Below are 16,442 nucleotides of genomic sequence, written 5' to 3' on the forward strand. Positions count from 1 at the left end.
GAGAGTGAGGGAATGAGAGATAGTGAGCATATACACAAACTAAGAGCTAGATCAACAAACATTTGGCTACATGGGTGTCACAGCTCAGTGATGGTTAAACCAGAAAACATCTGTCTTAGCCAAGGGCACTGAGTTTCTAAAACAAGCTGTCCCTTTGCATTTCTGACTTTAATAAAGATCACACAACAGTCAACATGCTATCTAAGTTACTAGAACAAATAAATATAAATGTATTAATGCTGCAACCAGATTGGCCAGAGGAGTCTAGCTGAGAGACCTCTGTGGCTCCCTTGGTGATTTAGAATGTGGTGTCTATACTGCTCTCAGATCCTGCTGGGTAAGGAAAAAAGATTAGACTTGGGAATCAGACCCAGAGCTCTCGCTTAATAATGTGGAGTGTTGACTACAAGGCCATTGTGCCAGCCCAGGAATAACACCATTCTTATAGCTCTTCTAGACAAATCTCCAAAGTGTCCAAATGCTTTAGTCACTCTGTAAAAGCTTGTCAAACTTTGGAAGAACTAGAGAAAAACAGAAGGTGCCAACTTGATGAAACTCTACTTTGTACATACTGGAAAGTGTGTTCAGCCACAATTAGGCAATTTGTTTATGAAGCACACGGTACAGTGCCTTGCTTTTAGCTAGGCTTTTCTTTATTTGGGGCTACTTTGTGCATTTTAGACACAGTGTTGGGTAGGGGATGGTGGGTAAGCACATTGCTCCAAGGAGAACACCGGGAGGTATTGTGCCAGCGAGGGCTCCCCGATGGACAGGGGAGACAAACAATGAGTGACACCCTGTTGAAATGGACTGTTTGTACAGCAATATGGACCTGGGGGACAGAATCTCTGATGGAGCCCCATGCCCCTCTGTTGGCCAAAAGCACGATTAGGGAGCTCTGTCATGGCTGCATCATGATTCCCCTGCACAGTGAAGTCTCACACAATCTAGCCCTTTGAAAACAGGATTTTTTGGTTATTTATTTTTCAAAAGTAAAACTGAGTCAGGATTTTCATTTATTGATGTTTTAAAAAATTTCAAGTTAGCATATTTTCCCCTGAGAAAAAAATTTCCATCCAGAAATCTCCTCCAATCTGATCTAGAGGAAGTACTATACTAGATGGCATCACTTTGAGAGACCTTGTATAGGCATTTTATTTGGTTCATAAGTATAGTTTTGTACCCCCAAATACAGCTTTATGTTTGGGATTTGGATGGATGCAAACTCACAAGCAAAACTCACATGAGACTGTCAGGTTTCATTTGGCTTCATGTTAAAACTGTATAAAACGGCAATTTTCGCATGATTTTTCTGTAAATCTATAAATTAGGCCTAAAAACTGGATTTATGTACACTCTAAAGGTTTATGAACTGTAGCAAAACTTTGGATGATCTTGATCTAAGCTTCAAGTTTGCAACAAAATTCAAACCAAGGCAGGATTCATTCAATAAGATAGGTGTTTATAGAATAAATACGTATAAGACCACAACCAGTTAAATGAATCCTTCTTGTTGAGGAGGAGTTTTAATCCAAATAATATAAGTTAAGCACCTACTGGAGAACCAATCTGAGAGCCCAATGAGACTCCTGGAGATTGGAAGTGCATCCCTCATTCCACTATATTATATTTGTTACGCTTGTAGAGAGGCTAAGATACTGGGATCTGTTTGTGATTACCAAATTAAAATTCAATTAACCAATTCCATGGAACAAACAATGATTTCTTTAAAATTCCTCTTTGAAATGTATAAGTGAAGATGGGTATCAGATTCATATGGTTAGGATGTTTTCACTTATGGAAACTTCCTGTGAAATGCCATTCTGAGCACCACCGAAAATTGGTTTTGCTTTAAAAAAAATTGATAAAACTGAACAAAATTTCTAACTATAGTGTTGTAGTGTATAGATTCTTTGCATAGAATCATTTATATTCCAGTGATTTTTATGGAGCAGATCCTCAGCAGATATTGTCATAGCTCCACTGAAGTCAGTGGTGGATGTATTCCTAAAGATGTATTTTATAACATTACAAGTCAGAAAGGAACACACTTGCAGCAATTTATAAAATACAAACTTGACACCTTCACTTGGAAATATTAAATGAAAACAATATGTTTAATACAATTTTAAAGTTGCACGGTGAAGCACGCAAAATTTGGGAAATTGTAGATTCAGAGAAATGTTGGGCTGAAAGGCATCTGAAGAGGTCATCTAGGCCATACCCAATGCTGAGACAGGATTAGGTTCAGCTAGACCATCCCTGAGAGGTGATTATCTAATTTGTTCTTAAAAACATGCTCCGTTTTTTTAACCTTTCCTCACAGATAAAGTTTTTCAAACCTCTTATCATTTTTGTTGTTCCCCTCTGGACTCTCTCTAGTTTGTCCACATCTTTCTTAAAGTGTGGCACCCAGAACTGGACACAGTACTCCAGCTGAGATCTCACCTATGCTGAATAGAACAGGACAATTACCTCCCCGCCTTACATATGAAACTCCTATCAATACACCCAAGAATGATATTAGCCTTTTTTGCAACTGCATCATACTGTTGGCTCTCATTAAATTTGTTATGCACTATAACTCACAGGTGCTTTTCAGCAGAACTACTGCCTAGCAGTTATTCTCCATTTTATAGTTGGGCATTTGAGTTTTTACTCCTAACTGTAATACTTTGCACTGATCTTTATTGAATTTCATCTTGTTAATCTCAGACTAATATTCCAATTTGTCACGGTCATTTCGAATTCTGATCCTGTCCTCCAAAGTGCTGGCAACCCCTCCGAGCCTGGTATCATCAGCAGATTTTATAAGCATGCCATCCCATTATCTAACTCATCAATGAAAATAATGAATAGTACTCGAACGAGGACAGACCCTGCGGGACTCGACTAGATATGTCCTCCCAGTCTGACAGCTATCCATTGATAACTACTCTTTGAGTATTGTCTTTTTGACCAGTCACGAACCCACCTTATAGTCATTTCATCTAGACAAAATGTCCATAGTTTGCTTATGAGAATGTCATGGGGAAACTCTGTCAAAAGCCTTACTAAAATCAAGATATATCACAGCTTCCTCCCTATCCATTTGGTCTGTAACCCTGTCAAAGAAGGAAATTAGGTTGGTTTTGCATGATTTGTTCTTGACAAATTCATGTTGGCTATTACTTAGAACCCTATTATCCTCTCAGTGTTACAAATTGATTGTTTAATAGTTTGTTCCAATTTCTTTCCAGGCATCGAAATGAATCTGAATGGTCTATAATTCCCAGAGTCCTCTTTGTTCCCCCCTTTAAAGGTAGGACTATGTTTGTCCTTCTCCAGTCTTTTGGAACCTCACTTATCCTTCATGAGTTCTCAAAGATAATCGCTAATGGTTCCAAAATTGCTTCAGCTACTTCCTTAAATACCCTAGGATAAATTTCAACAGGCCCTGCTGTCTTGAATACATTTAACTTATCTAAATATTTTTTAATCTCTTCCTTTCCTATCGTGACTTGTTTTCTGTCCCCCTTGTTAATATGAATTGTGTTAAGTATCTGGACACAATTAACCTATTTAATGAAGACTGAAGCAAAATAGGCATTAAACACCTCAGCCTTCTTAATGTCATCTGTTGTTTGTTCTCCTTCCTCACTAAGTAGTGGTCCTATACTTTCCTTTGTCTTTCTCTTGCTCCTAGTGTGTTTATAGAACCTATTCTTATTGCCTTTTATGTCCTTTGCTAGGTGTAACTTATTTATGCCTTAGCCGTTGTGATTTTATCCTCACATATTTGTGCTATTCTTTTATACTTCCCCTTAGCAATTAATTCATGTTTTCCACTTTGTATAGAATTATCTTTTGATTTTCCAGTTGTTAAAGAGCTCCTGATGGAGACATATTGACCTCTTACTATTCTTCCTATCTTTCCTTTGCATTGGTATAGTTTGCAGTTGTGCCTTTAATATTGTCTCTCTGAGAAACTCCCAGCTCTCCTGAACTCTTTTTTCCCCTTAGATTTTCTTCCCATGGAATCTTACCTACTAGTTCTCTGAGTTTGTTAGTCTGCTTTTTGGAAGTACAATGCCCTTATTCTGTTGCTTTCACACCTTCCTTTCCTTAGAATCATGAAATATGTCATTTCATGATCACTTTCATCCAACTTTCCTTCTGATTCTCAACCAATTCCTCCCTGTTGGTTGTAATCAAGTCTAAAATGGCTGTCCACTTGGTTACTTCCTCCAACTCCTGAAATAAAAAGTTTCAAGAATTTATTGGACATTTTGTGTTTTGTGAAAGTAAAAATTGTACAAAGCTTAAATCTGCCCCTTGCATGTCTGTATTAAGAAACAATCTTTAATGCACTATTCTTAAATAATATATGATAATATAATAGAGTTTTCTGCAATCTTAGATACATATGAGCCTGATAATCATTTATACTAAAGCTGCTTTATACAATTCTGGCTATGTAGGGGTGTTAAAATGGGCATGAATTACATTTACAACACTTTAAGGCCCCTTTACATTGTCAGAGTGGTATAATGTAGCCTTAGTGTAAATGAGAATCAGTCCTGTATATATCTTAGGCAGTCTGTAATAATGTTGTGATCGAGTATATTATAATGCATATGTTCTAGGAGGCTAAAATAAGGTCGTATGTACAACTTAACATGCACATTTCCTGAATTTTGAGTGACTACATGTTCAAACTTAATATTGCTTTTATATATTGTAGTTTTGTGACCAGGGTCCCAATGGGGGCCAGCTATGATCACTCAATTAGGGTAAACTGCAAAGAATGGGGCAGACAATCCCCATAAATCTGGTGGATATTCCACTACTTAGATTTACCAAGACAACATAAAACAGATTCTTTATTACCTTACTGGTTACTCAGAAGTCCAAACAATACAGTTCCATTAAAGTGATCCAGCCTAAGGCCTCCATCCAGGTAACCCACATCAAATATTATGAAAATTTCTGTAAATCTTATTTCATCATATAAAAGAAAAGGTTCTACCAATCCCAAAGGATCGGACACATTACCTCCCAGGTTAATGAATGTTTCATACTACAGTCAATTCTTATTAATTAAACTAAAATTTATTAAAAAACAACAAAGAGAGAGAGTATGGTTAAAAGATTAATATTCATACAGACATGATTCAATTTATTGAGGTTCAGATTCATAGCAGAGATGGTGAGCTTTGTAGTTGCAAAGAGTTCTTTCAGAAATAGTTCATAGGTTATAGTCCAATGTCCAAATCTCATATTCAGGGCGTACCAGCATAACTGGGACCTTAGTCTTGTGACTCAAACTTCCCCTGCGGGGGGCCTCCGCACGCTGCTGCCCCCTAAGCAGATCTGAGATGACAGAATCAGGACCCAAGGATCTTTTATACAATTTCATGTCTTTTGACAAGTTGGAAGTTCAAAAAGTAATTAGGATGATTTTGAAGGGGTCCATTACTGGGACTTAGCTATAGAATTAACATAAGGCAATTTGCTTGTTCCTCCACCATTCACAGATTATTTGCTATACATTCCAAAAAGAGATGAATTCAGAGATATCCTGAGTTTACAATTCATTTAAATGATAGGATGTTCTTTTGATCTCTGAATTATCAGAATACAGCATATACAGAGACTGTTGATTACATTGTCGACCCTACTCATACATATATAAATACACAAAAGCACAAACATTATCTCCCCACATCTCTTTTGAGGGTTATTTATTTTGCAGGATGTTTAACACTTTCTAGCCATGCGTCACAAGTTTGTTTGTTTTTTAAATATGTTTAGCATATGCGCAACATGCCTCAGGTGGAATGTGACCGGGATTCATTACCAAATTTGGACTGCCAGTTGGATCATTAATTTCCCCGGCCCAGGCCAGGTACTCATGGGGAGTGCAAAATGAATGCTGATCCATGCCCTATGTACATGTAGGATGGATCTGGCAATGGTTAATTGGTGCCTATTTGTATCACAGTAAATTGCTCACTAGGGCCTGATCTTTGCCATTGACTTACAGTGAGATACTGAAGAAGCTCAGTCTATTCACATTATTAAAGAGGAGGGAAAGAGATGTCTTGATTATAATCAATAAGAACCTAAATGTGAAGAAGATTTCTGATAGTAGAGAGCTCTCTAATCTAGCAGGCAAAGGCACAAAAAGATTCAATGGCTGGAAGTTGAAGATTAGGGTAATTAGTCATTGGAACAATTTACCAAGGGTTGCAGTAGATTCATGGATAATTTTAAAATCAAGATTGCATGTATTTCTAAATGGCATGCTGTAGGAATAATTTTGGAGTTTTATAGCCTGCAGGAGGTCAGGTTAGATATTCACAATAGTCCCTTTTGGCCTTGGAACCTGTGAATCTCTGAAGCTAGATAAATTCAAAACAGATATTAGGCACATAGGCATATCAAGAGAAGAGATGGATTCTCTATTACTCGAAGTCTTTAAGTGAAAATTGGATGCCTTTTTAAAAGACATGCTCTAGATCAACTAGAAATTATGGGCTTGATACAGGAATTACTGGGTGAAATTCTATGGCCTGTGTTATGCAGGATGTCAGAGTACATGATCAAAATGATCCCTGCTGACTTTAAAAGCTATAAATATATTACTTCAATGGGCACAGACTCAGGCCTTTATAAGCTTAACTGATGCCAGTGGTGTGTCTTTTTACTGAAGGTTAAGCATGCATTTCCATACTGTGTATATAAAGCTGCATCTTACCCTGATAAATGTGCAGATTAAATAATCTTTTAAGGTAGTAATAAATGCCTCCTTCCCCCTGACCAGCCCCCTTGCTTTTCGTTTCAATGTGATTTTTTGAATGTTTTATGAATTTTTCAACAAGTATAAGATCTTAATATAGTATAAACATCTTAAACTGAGCTAAAGCTGGGTTTGGCTTAAATACCTGAAATAATTGCAAGCATCTTAAACCACTCTGGTTTTTCTTAAATAATTAACCTTTGCCTGTAACATAGAATCAATACTTGAAGTCTCATACCCGTAGCATTACAGAGCATCATGCAAAACTGGCAAGCTCTCGAATGCTTGGACTTTAATTCCTTGTTAGATATCAGAGCAGGAATAATGAGAGAACAGATTTTCAAATATATATGTGAATAAACCACTAAAATTCATTTTGCAGCTATGCTATGATATTTATTATTCGTAAATATCCTTATGGACACTCACAGTCTTGAAAATGTTCCCAAAGCTCAGAATTCTCTGATGTTTGCACCACAAGTTCATTACTTTGTCATTTGTTATCTGCTATTTGCCATCCAGTATTTTCATGTTAAAAAGTTTCATTTAAGTCAGGACACATAAAATGAGAGACAAAAAATTGAAATAAAATAAATGCATAGTCTGTCTGTCTATCTCACCTCTCTAAAAGTTTTTAGATCATGCTTTTCACGATGGTATCTAAATGCCTAATATTTTGAAGAGAACAGTTCATGAACAATTCTTAAATCAATAGTCTGAAAGTTATTCATCCAAACAATTGAGTGAATGCTTATAAATGCCAAATACCTTTGCAGAAATCAGAAATGATTCATGAACCAAACAAAATAAAGAAGCTAAATTCATCTAATTTTTGTTGTGATAAATATTAATTCCATAAGCTCTACTAAATACAATATGTGGAAATACAAAAAATGTGCTGCAGAAAAAAGGAGAATATTAGCATACATTCAGGGAAGTGGATATACCTGTCTGACCACTTCAATACAGAAACTAGCATAATGAAGAAATTCTAATGGCTAGATTGTGCCTATTAGGAGGTGTTGTGGAGCTGCATGAGTCCACAGGACAGACTGTACCCCAGGGACATGTGCAGGTTTTACCATCCTTTAGTATTGTACAGTCTGCTTCCCTTGGTGAAACTGAAGTCACCCCTATTTTCCAGCATTAATTTGTACATAGGCCTTGTGCTGCATCTTTGCAAAGGGGTGAACTTCACCCTGGTATGAAGCTGATGTGGTGGGAGAGGTTGGGGCATTATCTTGTCTCCTTTCACACTTCCTCACCCCCTTTGGAATGATACATATCCCTGGAGTGCCCGGAGGGAGTCTTTCCTATGCTCCCTACGTGTAGGGACTGGGCTCCTTCCTGGTCCTTAAGGGAAATATTTGGCAGAGCATCCTCTCCCTGGGACAATCTGGCCCTAAGAAAACACACTCTGAAATGCAGATCCAGTTTGGTACACAACACATACAGTGCAATCTAGTTCAAATATATGAGAAATGATGCAGGCTTGGTTGAAAAGAAAACACAGGTCAGCTGGTCCAGTCGATTTTATTTTAAAAGATGATACTTTACAAACACTCTTCATAGAGATTTAGCCACGTGATTCCCATTGACATCCAGGGGAGTCAAGCAGACAAATCCACATGCACTACACTGAAAATGTGTCCCAGGGCGCCCAATTCACAGTAATAAAAACAACCCAAACTAGTAAGTTTACCCACAAGATTTTTACTTACTTTATCCATGAACAGAGCAAAAAACATTTAGTGGTTCATTAAACTTTCTCACTGTATATGAGTGAACACACACACACACACACACAGTCTCTCTCTCTTTTTCTCTTTGGTGTGTAATGATTGCAGGTCTCCAACCCTTCCACCAGAATGGGGAGGGGGGGCGCTTATCTAGTAGTGTAATACATTAATTAGATATTTAAAAAAAGTAAGGACTGAGATTTTCTGGAAAAAAAAGTTCACTAATGTGAAACCCTTGGTGGTTGTAAAGTATCATTACCTTCCTATGGTGAAATTGTTTAATGAGCCTTTCTTTTAGCTTCTGAATTTTCAAGGCTGTCAGTGGGTTACTGAGTGGTTCAAGGAGTTGCCAATTCCTTCATTGTGGGTGCCTTTATCTCTTGCTCTGCTGGCTATTTGGTGGGCTATATGAAATGAGTCTGATGGTCTCAGTCCAGTTTCCACCAAACAGGTGTCCACATCAAAAGATCACATTAGGTATGGGACTCAGGTTTGAACTCCTGAGTTTCCTCATCTCTTTTTACAATAATTATTACCCTGAAAATATTTATTATCCTGCAATGAATGTTGTTCTTGTGAAAGGTGCATTATTGACCACTCTGGGGAGTGGGGCTTTCTGTTTATTCACAGAATAGCTACAGCACTCAGAGAGGCAGTCAAAGATTCCCCATGCTATACCTCAGCCATGAACTGGACAGACTGCCTGGAGGGTGAAAGGCAGTTCAGACTTTCCTAAAGCCGATGACAGCCAATTTGTGCCCGTGGTGCTTATTGTGATTGTGGATTTTTGTGACATGGACACTTGTCCACTGAGAATTGGGTGGGGAGTACCAAGCTCATTACAAGCTAGTATGTCACCAATAACTGGGACTTCCTTAATTCAAGGCATTTATTCTTCTTATTGAGGTACACAGCTGTGAGCTTTATTGGTCATTCCAGTGATGTATGAGCACTGCCAGATCCTATCCCAGCATGCTCTAGGCTCAGTGTAAAGCCTAGAATGGATTTGTTGGGAGCAGTCTCATTAGGACTCTGGAGAGGATATGCCCAGGATGTTAAACTACCAACCCAGATGAAATATAAACCATTAACTCAGAGGTGAAGGGCTCTCAAAACTACCCAGCTCCCCTCATTTTACTCTTTTCAAACATATGTAACCTCAGTAGTGTTGAGATTACTCCCCATTCTGTTGCATTGTTTCAATTGCTTTTGAAAAGAGACCCCATGATTTTCTAAAGTGATTAAAATCACAGAGTGGGAGAAATTGAGTCTCAGTTTGAACTGGGGGTACAGCAAAATGATTTACTGCTGTTGCTGAACTAGGAGCACCGATGTGTGACTCAGACTGTGCTGCATGTGCCATTCTCATCAGTGCATAGCGTGTGGTCTGAGTCTGATGGCAGAGCTCCAAGTCTGGCTCTCATGTGCAAAGCACTCTAACAATGCTGAGCCCAAAGGCAAGGCTAGTCATTTAGAAATTAAAGAATGGCAATGATATTTCCCCATAAAATGATCCTATATAGTCCAAAGAAAGCTTGTAAGGGTGGGAGACTCTCCTGTAGAATAGAAAAAAGAAAGCTGGAATGTAGTGTATCTGACTGTCCCAAAAATAAATCAGCTGAGTCCTACCTGTCTTTGCCATTTCACTAATAAACTCAAGGCACTTCCAGTTTGTTCAACAGTTATGCTGATGGCTCAGGACTGCTCTTCTGCATGGTGATTATGGATCATGCATTGTTGTTTCCTCTAAACCCAGTCTATGTAACACACAGAACACAGGACAGCACAATTCCTGTGCATGTATTTTGACTATGGCCTTGAAAATTTTTTAACCCTCTAAAATGGAGGCGACTATTTCAGATTTATCTGCAGTCAAAATACCCAAAGATCTAAACAAATCACAGCAAATACAAAAGAAAGGAAAATATCAGTACTTCATTAGAAGATGCTGTAGTGTTTTTCACTGAAACAAGACTTTGGCCCTGTTCATTTTCATAATTTTTGGTGCCTGTTTTGACCATTCAAAATGTTTCTCTTTTAAGTTCTGCTTTAGGAATCAGGGTTAATATTTTGATTTTTCTTGAATAAGCTCTCTACTCTCCTTGTACGTAACAGGCAAAACAAACCAGAACAACCAACCAACCACTCGGTAATTTATTCAAACAGCTACTGATCCTTCAGGGAAAACTGAAACTTTCTGCTTAGAAATAACCAACTTACATGTCAGTTTATGTATTTTCCACCCCTTTTAAAATTGTCTTTGTTTGTTATCATAAAATGTATTTGCATGAAGACGGGTTGTCATCATGGGTGTCATGAACAGGCCAGTGTTTGAGACCCCCAGTGAGACAAGGTGAAGCAACAGTCTGGAAAGGGTCAAGGGATCCCTGTCTATCACATGGCTGGATGGGATATATAAGGAAGAAGAGTAGGAAGCTGGATTGAGGAAGCAAAGGTGTATCCTTACTGTCCTTTAAAAGCCTGTGGGGATTGGAGTCAGTATTTGTCGGGTACATTTTTTTAATTTTGTGTTCTTTAGTTTTCAGACTATAAAATTGTGCTCTGAAGCAGGGACTTAAAGGGACTTGAATGCTTCCTTCCCCTGGGCTGGTGAAACAGCTCACCCACTTATACTGAGTATTCTGAAGGAGCCATACACAAAGGTATGCTCAACACTAGCTCTGAGTGTTGACATTTTCAGGACCTCCTTGCATTGGGACCCCCATGGAAAAACCTAGATTCCTTAACTGGAAGTGGAATTTGGGCTTCTCTCCCAGCTAAGAACACCTGAAACAGGTCCACAGTACTGAATGGTTAAGGCATGCAACAGTATATTCCAGGGTTAGTCCAACCCTCACTATTTTCGGACATGCAAGATTCATCTCTTCACTAACCCATTCTCAAAGAACTGGAGAAGAAGAAAAATCTAGATGCATGCTCAGACAGTCAGTGATGACTAAAGGAAAGAGTATGGCAGAAAACTGATGATTCCTTCTGGACAGAGCTTACTGTGTTCTGTAATCCAGGTATTGTGCCTAGACTTTATAGTAATAGGTCCTTTAGAAATGTGGACACAGATAGATAGGGAGGATTGGGCTGCTGGTCAGCACAGAATTTGACCTCTGCTGTCCTCTCACTGTATTGTTCTAAGCAACAGAGAGTCCTGTGGCACCTTTAAGACTAACAGATGTATTGGAGTGTCTGACGAAGTGGGTATTCACCATGAAAGCTTATGCTCCAATACATCTGTTAGTCTTAAAGGTGCCACAGGACTCTCTGTTGCTTTTTATAGATCCAGACTAACACGGCTACCCCTCTGGTGTATTGTTCTACTTTACATCCAGCAGGTAGCACAAAAGGGAGTGCAGTTCTCCCTCTTCTATTAAAAGCAGACAAAGAGCTTTCCTTACTTGGGGTAGCAGTGCTATCTTCAATTCCCCCTCCTCCTTGGCTGGTGTGATGAGAGCTCCCCCTATGGTTTCAATCTACGTTAGCCACTGTGTACTTCTACTTTGTTTTTAAAAAAGAAATACTGGGAGAAAGTGATTATTTACATACAGTATTGGTGCTATACATTTTTATAATTGTGTAATTCAGGCTCCCCTTAACAGATGTCAGAAATAAATATGGGGTCAGATCCTCAGCTGGTGCAAACTGATGGAGTTTCATTGATTTTAATGGAACTATGTCAGTTTATCTCAGCTCAGGATCTGGTTCATGATGTACAGATTGTACTTCGTTTACAGAGTTTCCCTCCTATGGTTTGGCTGAATTATTCTGTTTCTTTTCTTTTCTTTGTAGTCTGAATGCTTTATCTCTCCCCCCTCCCCCCCATATGGCTCCTGCATGTGGCTACACTACTCAGAATGCCTTGGATTGGATTAGGGTGATTGTGAATACTATTTAGATGCTCATGAAGCTGAGTTTTTTGCGAGGTTTGGCTTTAATAGCTGCACACACTCAGTAGACTTCACCTCAGCAGGCTCCACACGTCTTTTCAGAAATAAATTCCTCTCACGTGTTATAGCTCTTTCTCCCCTCTCTTTGAGTTCTTACCCAATAAGCTGTTTTGTAGAGAACACATTTTATTGTGATTATTTATAACAATAAACTTACATGGCTGTTTTCTAATTTTCAGTTATGTATGTCCCTAATTCTCCTTGACACATGGAGCAAAGCATGGTAGCATCCTAATACCATCAGAAGACCGTCAGAACAACCGCTAAAGGAAATGTGTCACGTTTAGTGCTCAGTATTGCTTCGAAGAAGCCACCTGTGGATATACAGCCCTCCACCTAACTGTTCTCAAAACTACAAAAAAAGAATAAACTTAAAACACTTTCCTGAAGGTTGGAAGTTTGGACTGTAAGCAGCTCCTGAGCATATAATAGAGAGAAGGAACACCATTGGCCATTATAACTCTTCACGGAGAAAGAGCATTTCCTGAGTTTAGCCATTGTCAGATTTATATGGTGAAACTATGAAGTGGAAGATAATTTTCCCCAAGAGGCTGAAAATCCTTTACTAAGGGCCAACTTCTGATGGTGGTTTAGGCAGTAGTAAGGTCAGTGTTACTTATTTCTCTGTGAACTGTCTGTGCAAAGTGCCCAACTGATCCTGGGATGGTTGGTACCAGTGTGAAAAGGGAGAGGAGGCCTATATATCTGCCAGGGTGGTTGAGGTACATAGCCACTGGTAATGGGGGCAGGAAGCGGGAGGAGAGGAGCTGAAGAGAGATGGAATTAACACAGATGAGCTCCCTGCTCCCTGAGAGACTCTCCAGAAATCCTGTTCCCCCTTTCTCTTTGTGCTGGGTTCATAGAGATAATGGCAGTAACCTCTGTAAAGCTGTTATGGCAGTGAGATGGGGACCAGGACATTTGGTTCTCCCAAAAAGTGATTATTTCCTGAGGAGGTTGGAGATGGAGGCTCCAGTGTGAACTGTATCCTTCCCCATATGGCTCATCATCCTTTCCATTTGACAGATTTTGTCAAAGATTTTCCATTGAGTCAGAGAATTCTTGGCTATAATCGATGTGTTGTGCGGATGGAGAGCAGCATTTGGAGATATGAAAATAATCATTTGGCTGGTGGAAGAATTGGGCAGCTCTGCAAGCATTACAAGACTGACCCTGAGACAGGATTTGAGCCTCAGAATACATTTATGCACTGGTGGCCGCAGAGACCAACCAGCCCACACGGGCCCAGCAGAGTGCATTGCACAGATACCAGAGGAAATAGAGGAGGTCTTAACTGTGAAAGGAGATTTTGCAGGAATGGTTGTGGTAGTTCCCTGGTAGGTGTTGAAGATACCCTTGCAAAGGAGGTGCTCATTACTCTGGGGGATTTCATTTGGAGTGGAAGACATGTAGCTTCTCATAAGCAGCAGCTCTATGGACAAATAGGGAAAGCAATTTTCATTTTAAAACAGTCAGATGTAGCTGATTTTAATTTCTCTCTTGGCAAGAGAAAAACATAACTGTCTAAATTAGAGGAGGTCTGAAGGTTTACTTACAAGAAGAGCTTTCAGTCTGAACTTGATTTCCATGAACCACAGGCAGTTCAAGGTTGTTGCTATTAACATAACAAAGGGAAGTCGGCAGAGAGTGAAATTATACCAGAATGGATTTATCAATAGGGGACTGTGAAAGGAGATGGAAGATGGCTTGATTTCCTTTTTTTATTTTACTCTGCTGTTTTAGTTGCAGTGTTCATATTGTGGCTGTAAAGACGTATACAAACCATATATTTATGATGCAATTTCTGTTTTCAATTTATTTGTTCCACAGATTTAATAAGATTACGCTAATATTTACAGGGGGGAAATGCATTTGCAGATTTTATTCCCTTTGGCTTGACTGGAATGAATTGCATTCCTTGTATTAAGTGACATCATTACGGAAGAAAAGACCCTCAGGCACAATGTGAACGCTCTTTAATTTGTATAAATGTTAGAGCTGCCCTGACCAGTCTTGTCAAATATCTCCAAAGGTTCTGAAAGGGGACATGAAAGCTGAACAGAACATAAGCAGAATTCAAAACAATGTTTTCATGAGAAAAAGCACTTGATATTTATAGAGAATCACTCATCCTGAAGGATCTCCAAGCACCTTACAGACTAGAAATCATTCATTTACCGCTGAAATGTAACCTTTCTTGAAGGTCAATATAGAAGAGGTTTTAGATCAGTAATAATGACACCACAGTTCTTAGAGAAGTTGAAAATATCATCTCATAATGAACACGCAGAGGAATTTTTTTAGTTAGGGATAACGCATCCAGGACACCGTTTACTCCTCTGAAAAGTTACATGAAGTCTGTGATAGCCACATGTGGTCAAGACCTCAGTTTTGTGTGCCATGTGTAAGATGGAACCTTTAACCATATAGTGCCGTCCCACCACCTGTCTTGAGTATTAATATAATACTGACCTAGAGTGGAACGTACTGCTGCTTCTACTCCCTGCAGTGCCTGTCTTTTCCTTGGTTGTGTCTCAATCACATAATGACCAGGCCAAATTCTGCTTTGTTTATGAGGTATTAGATCCTACAGGCTCAGGGTAGGCACAGTCCAAAAACAAAAGTAGAAGGGACTGTACAAACCAGTGTATATTGCCTATTGAACATTCTAGTTCTTTTTCCTTAGCAAATATTTTGATTTAATTTAACAACAGATAATAGAACAATCTAACAGCAAAAGGGGTTTGAATGGTATAGTGGTGAATAAGGGAACTTTCAGAGGAATTCCATATTTTGGATGACATTATGTAGCTATTTTTACTGGTTAGATAAATTGCCTCTGGTCAAATCAGGTATCAGGTTTGTGTGGCACTATAGCCTACTGTACATCTATAACAGCTTGAGTAATTTATCTGTGCTCTTCAAAACAGCGTTTGCTATCAGCATCATTTTACAATTACACCAGCCCTCTATTATAAGAAGCTTTCACAAAGTACTTTAATTTTAGCAGAAGAAAATGCTTTCACGTATGTTAAGTGGCTTATTTATAGACAAGGAAACTCAAAGAGCTGCAGTAGTTCAAAGCCTATCATTTAGAATTTGAAATCTGAATATTAGAATATTTTCTTGACTCCAAACCCCATATTTTGCCTGTAGAATTCTTTAGGCATTGGTTATAAATAGTGAATTAGAAAACCTTTTTGCCATGATGATATCTTTTGATAAGAAGCTCCTGGAAGAACTGGAAAAACAACCAGTTTAACTGACAAAATAGATAATAAACCCAATAGCACTGATGACTATTGATAAGAAGCGTATGAGTCTAACATGATGAAGGCTTTCGTATTTATTCCTCTAGTATCAACAAATATTGAAATACATGTTATTGTGTATAGTAGTACTGTGTGTGTGTATTAAATTGTTTATCTCCCTAGTAAAATTCTAAAATTCCATCTGGTACATTAGGCATCCATTAGGACAGTATTATTATTACTAATCTTTACAATTCCTAATTTTTTGTCTTATTTTCCTTGTTTTTCTCTTTCAGAACAATATGAAGTAATTTAGTGCCTAAGAAAAATGCTGGCTTCATAGCGTCAGAGTTGGGGTCCTTCCTTTATTCACAGAATAGATATAGCACAAAGGTCAGCAATAAAAGCTTTCCTACTCATCCTTGTGTCACATTCCTGAACTAAAGTAGGCAGTTGCAGAGCTGAGACGACAGGAACTTATTTGTCAAAATAAATTATTGGTGTAAAATCGGGAAAAATTGTCACATTTTCCTCCCTTTCCTAGCTAGATCTACTGAAACTCATTCCTGCAAGGTGCTGAGTAATTCTACATCAGTTCAGCAAAGCACTTATGCGCATGCTTAACTTTAAGCACGTGAGTACTTGACTGACTTTGCTGGATCAGGCCCAGAGCACTTAGCATTTCTCAGGAATGATGGAGGTGAGAGGGTAA

Source organism: Chrysemys picta, chromosome 6 (assembly GCF_011386835.1).
Source record: "Chrysemys picta bellii isolate R12L10 chromosome 6, ASM1138683v2, whole genome shotgun sequence".
Classification (NCBI taxonomy): domain Eukaryota; kingdom Metazoa; phylum Chordata; order Testudines; family Emydidae; genus Chrysemys; species Chrysemys picta.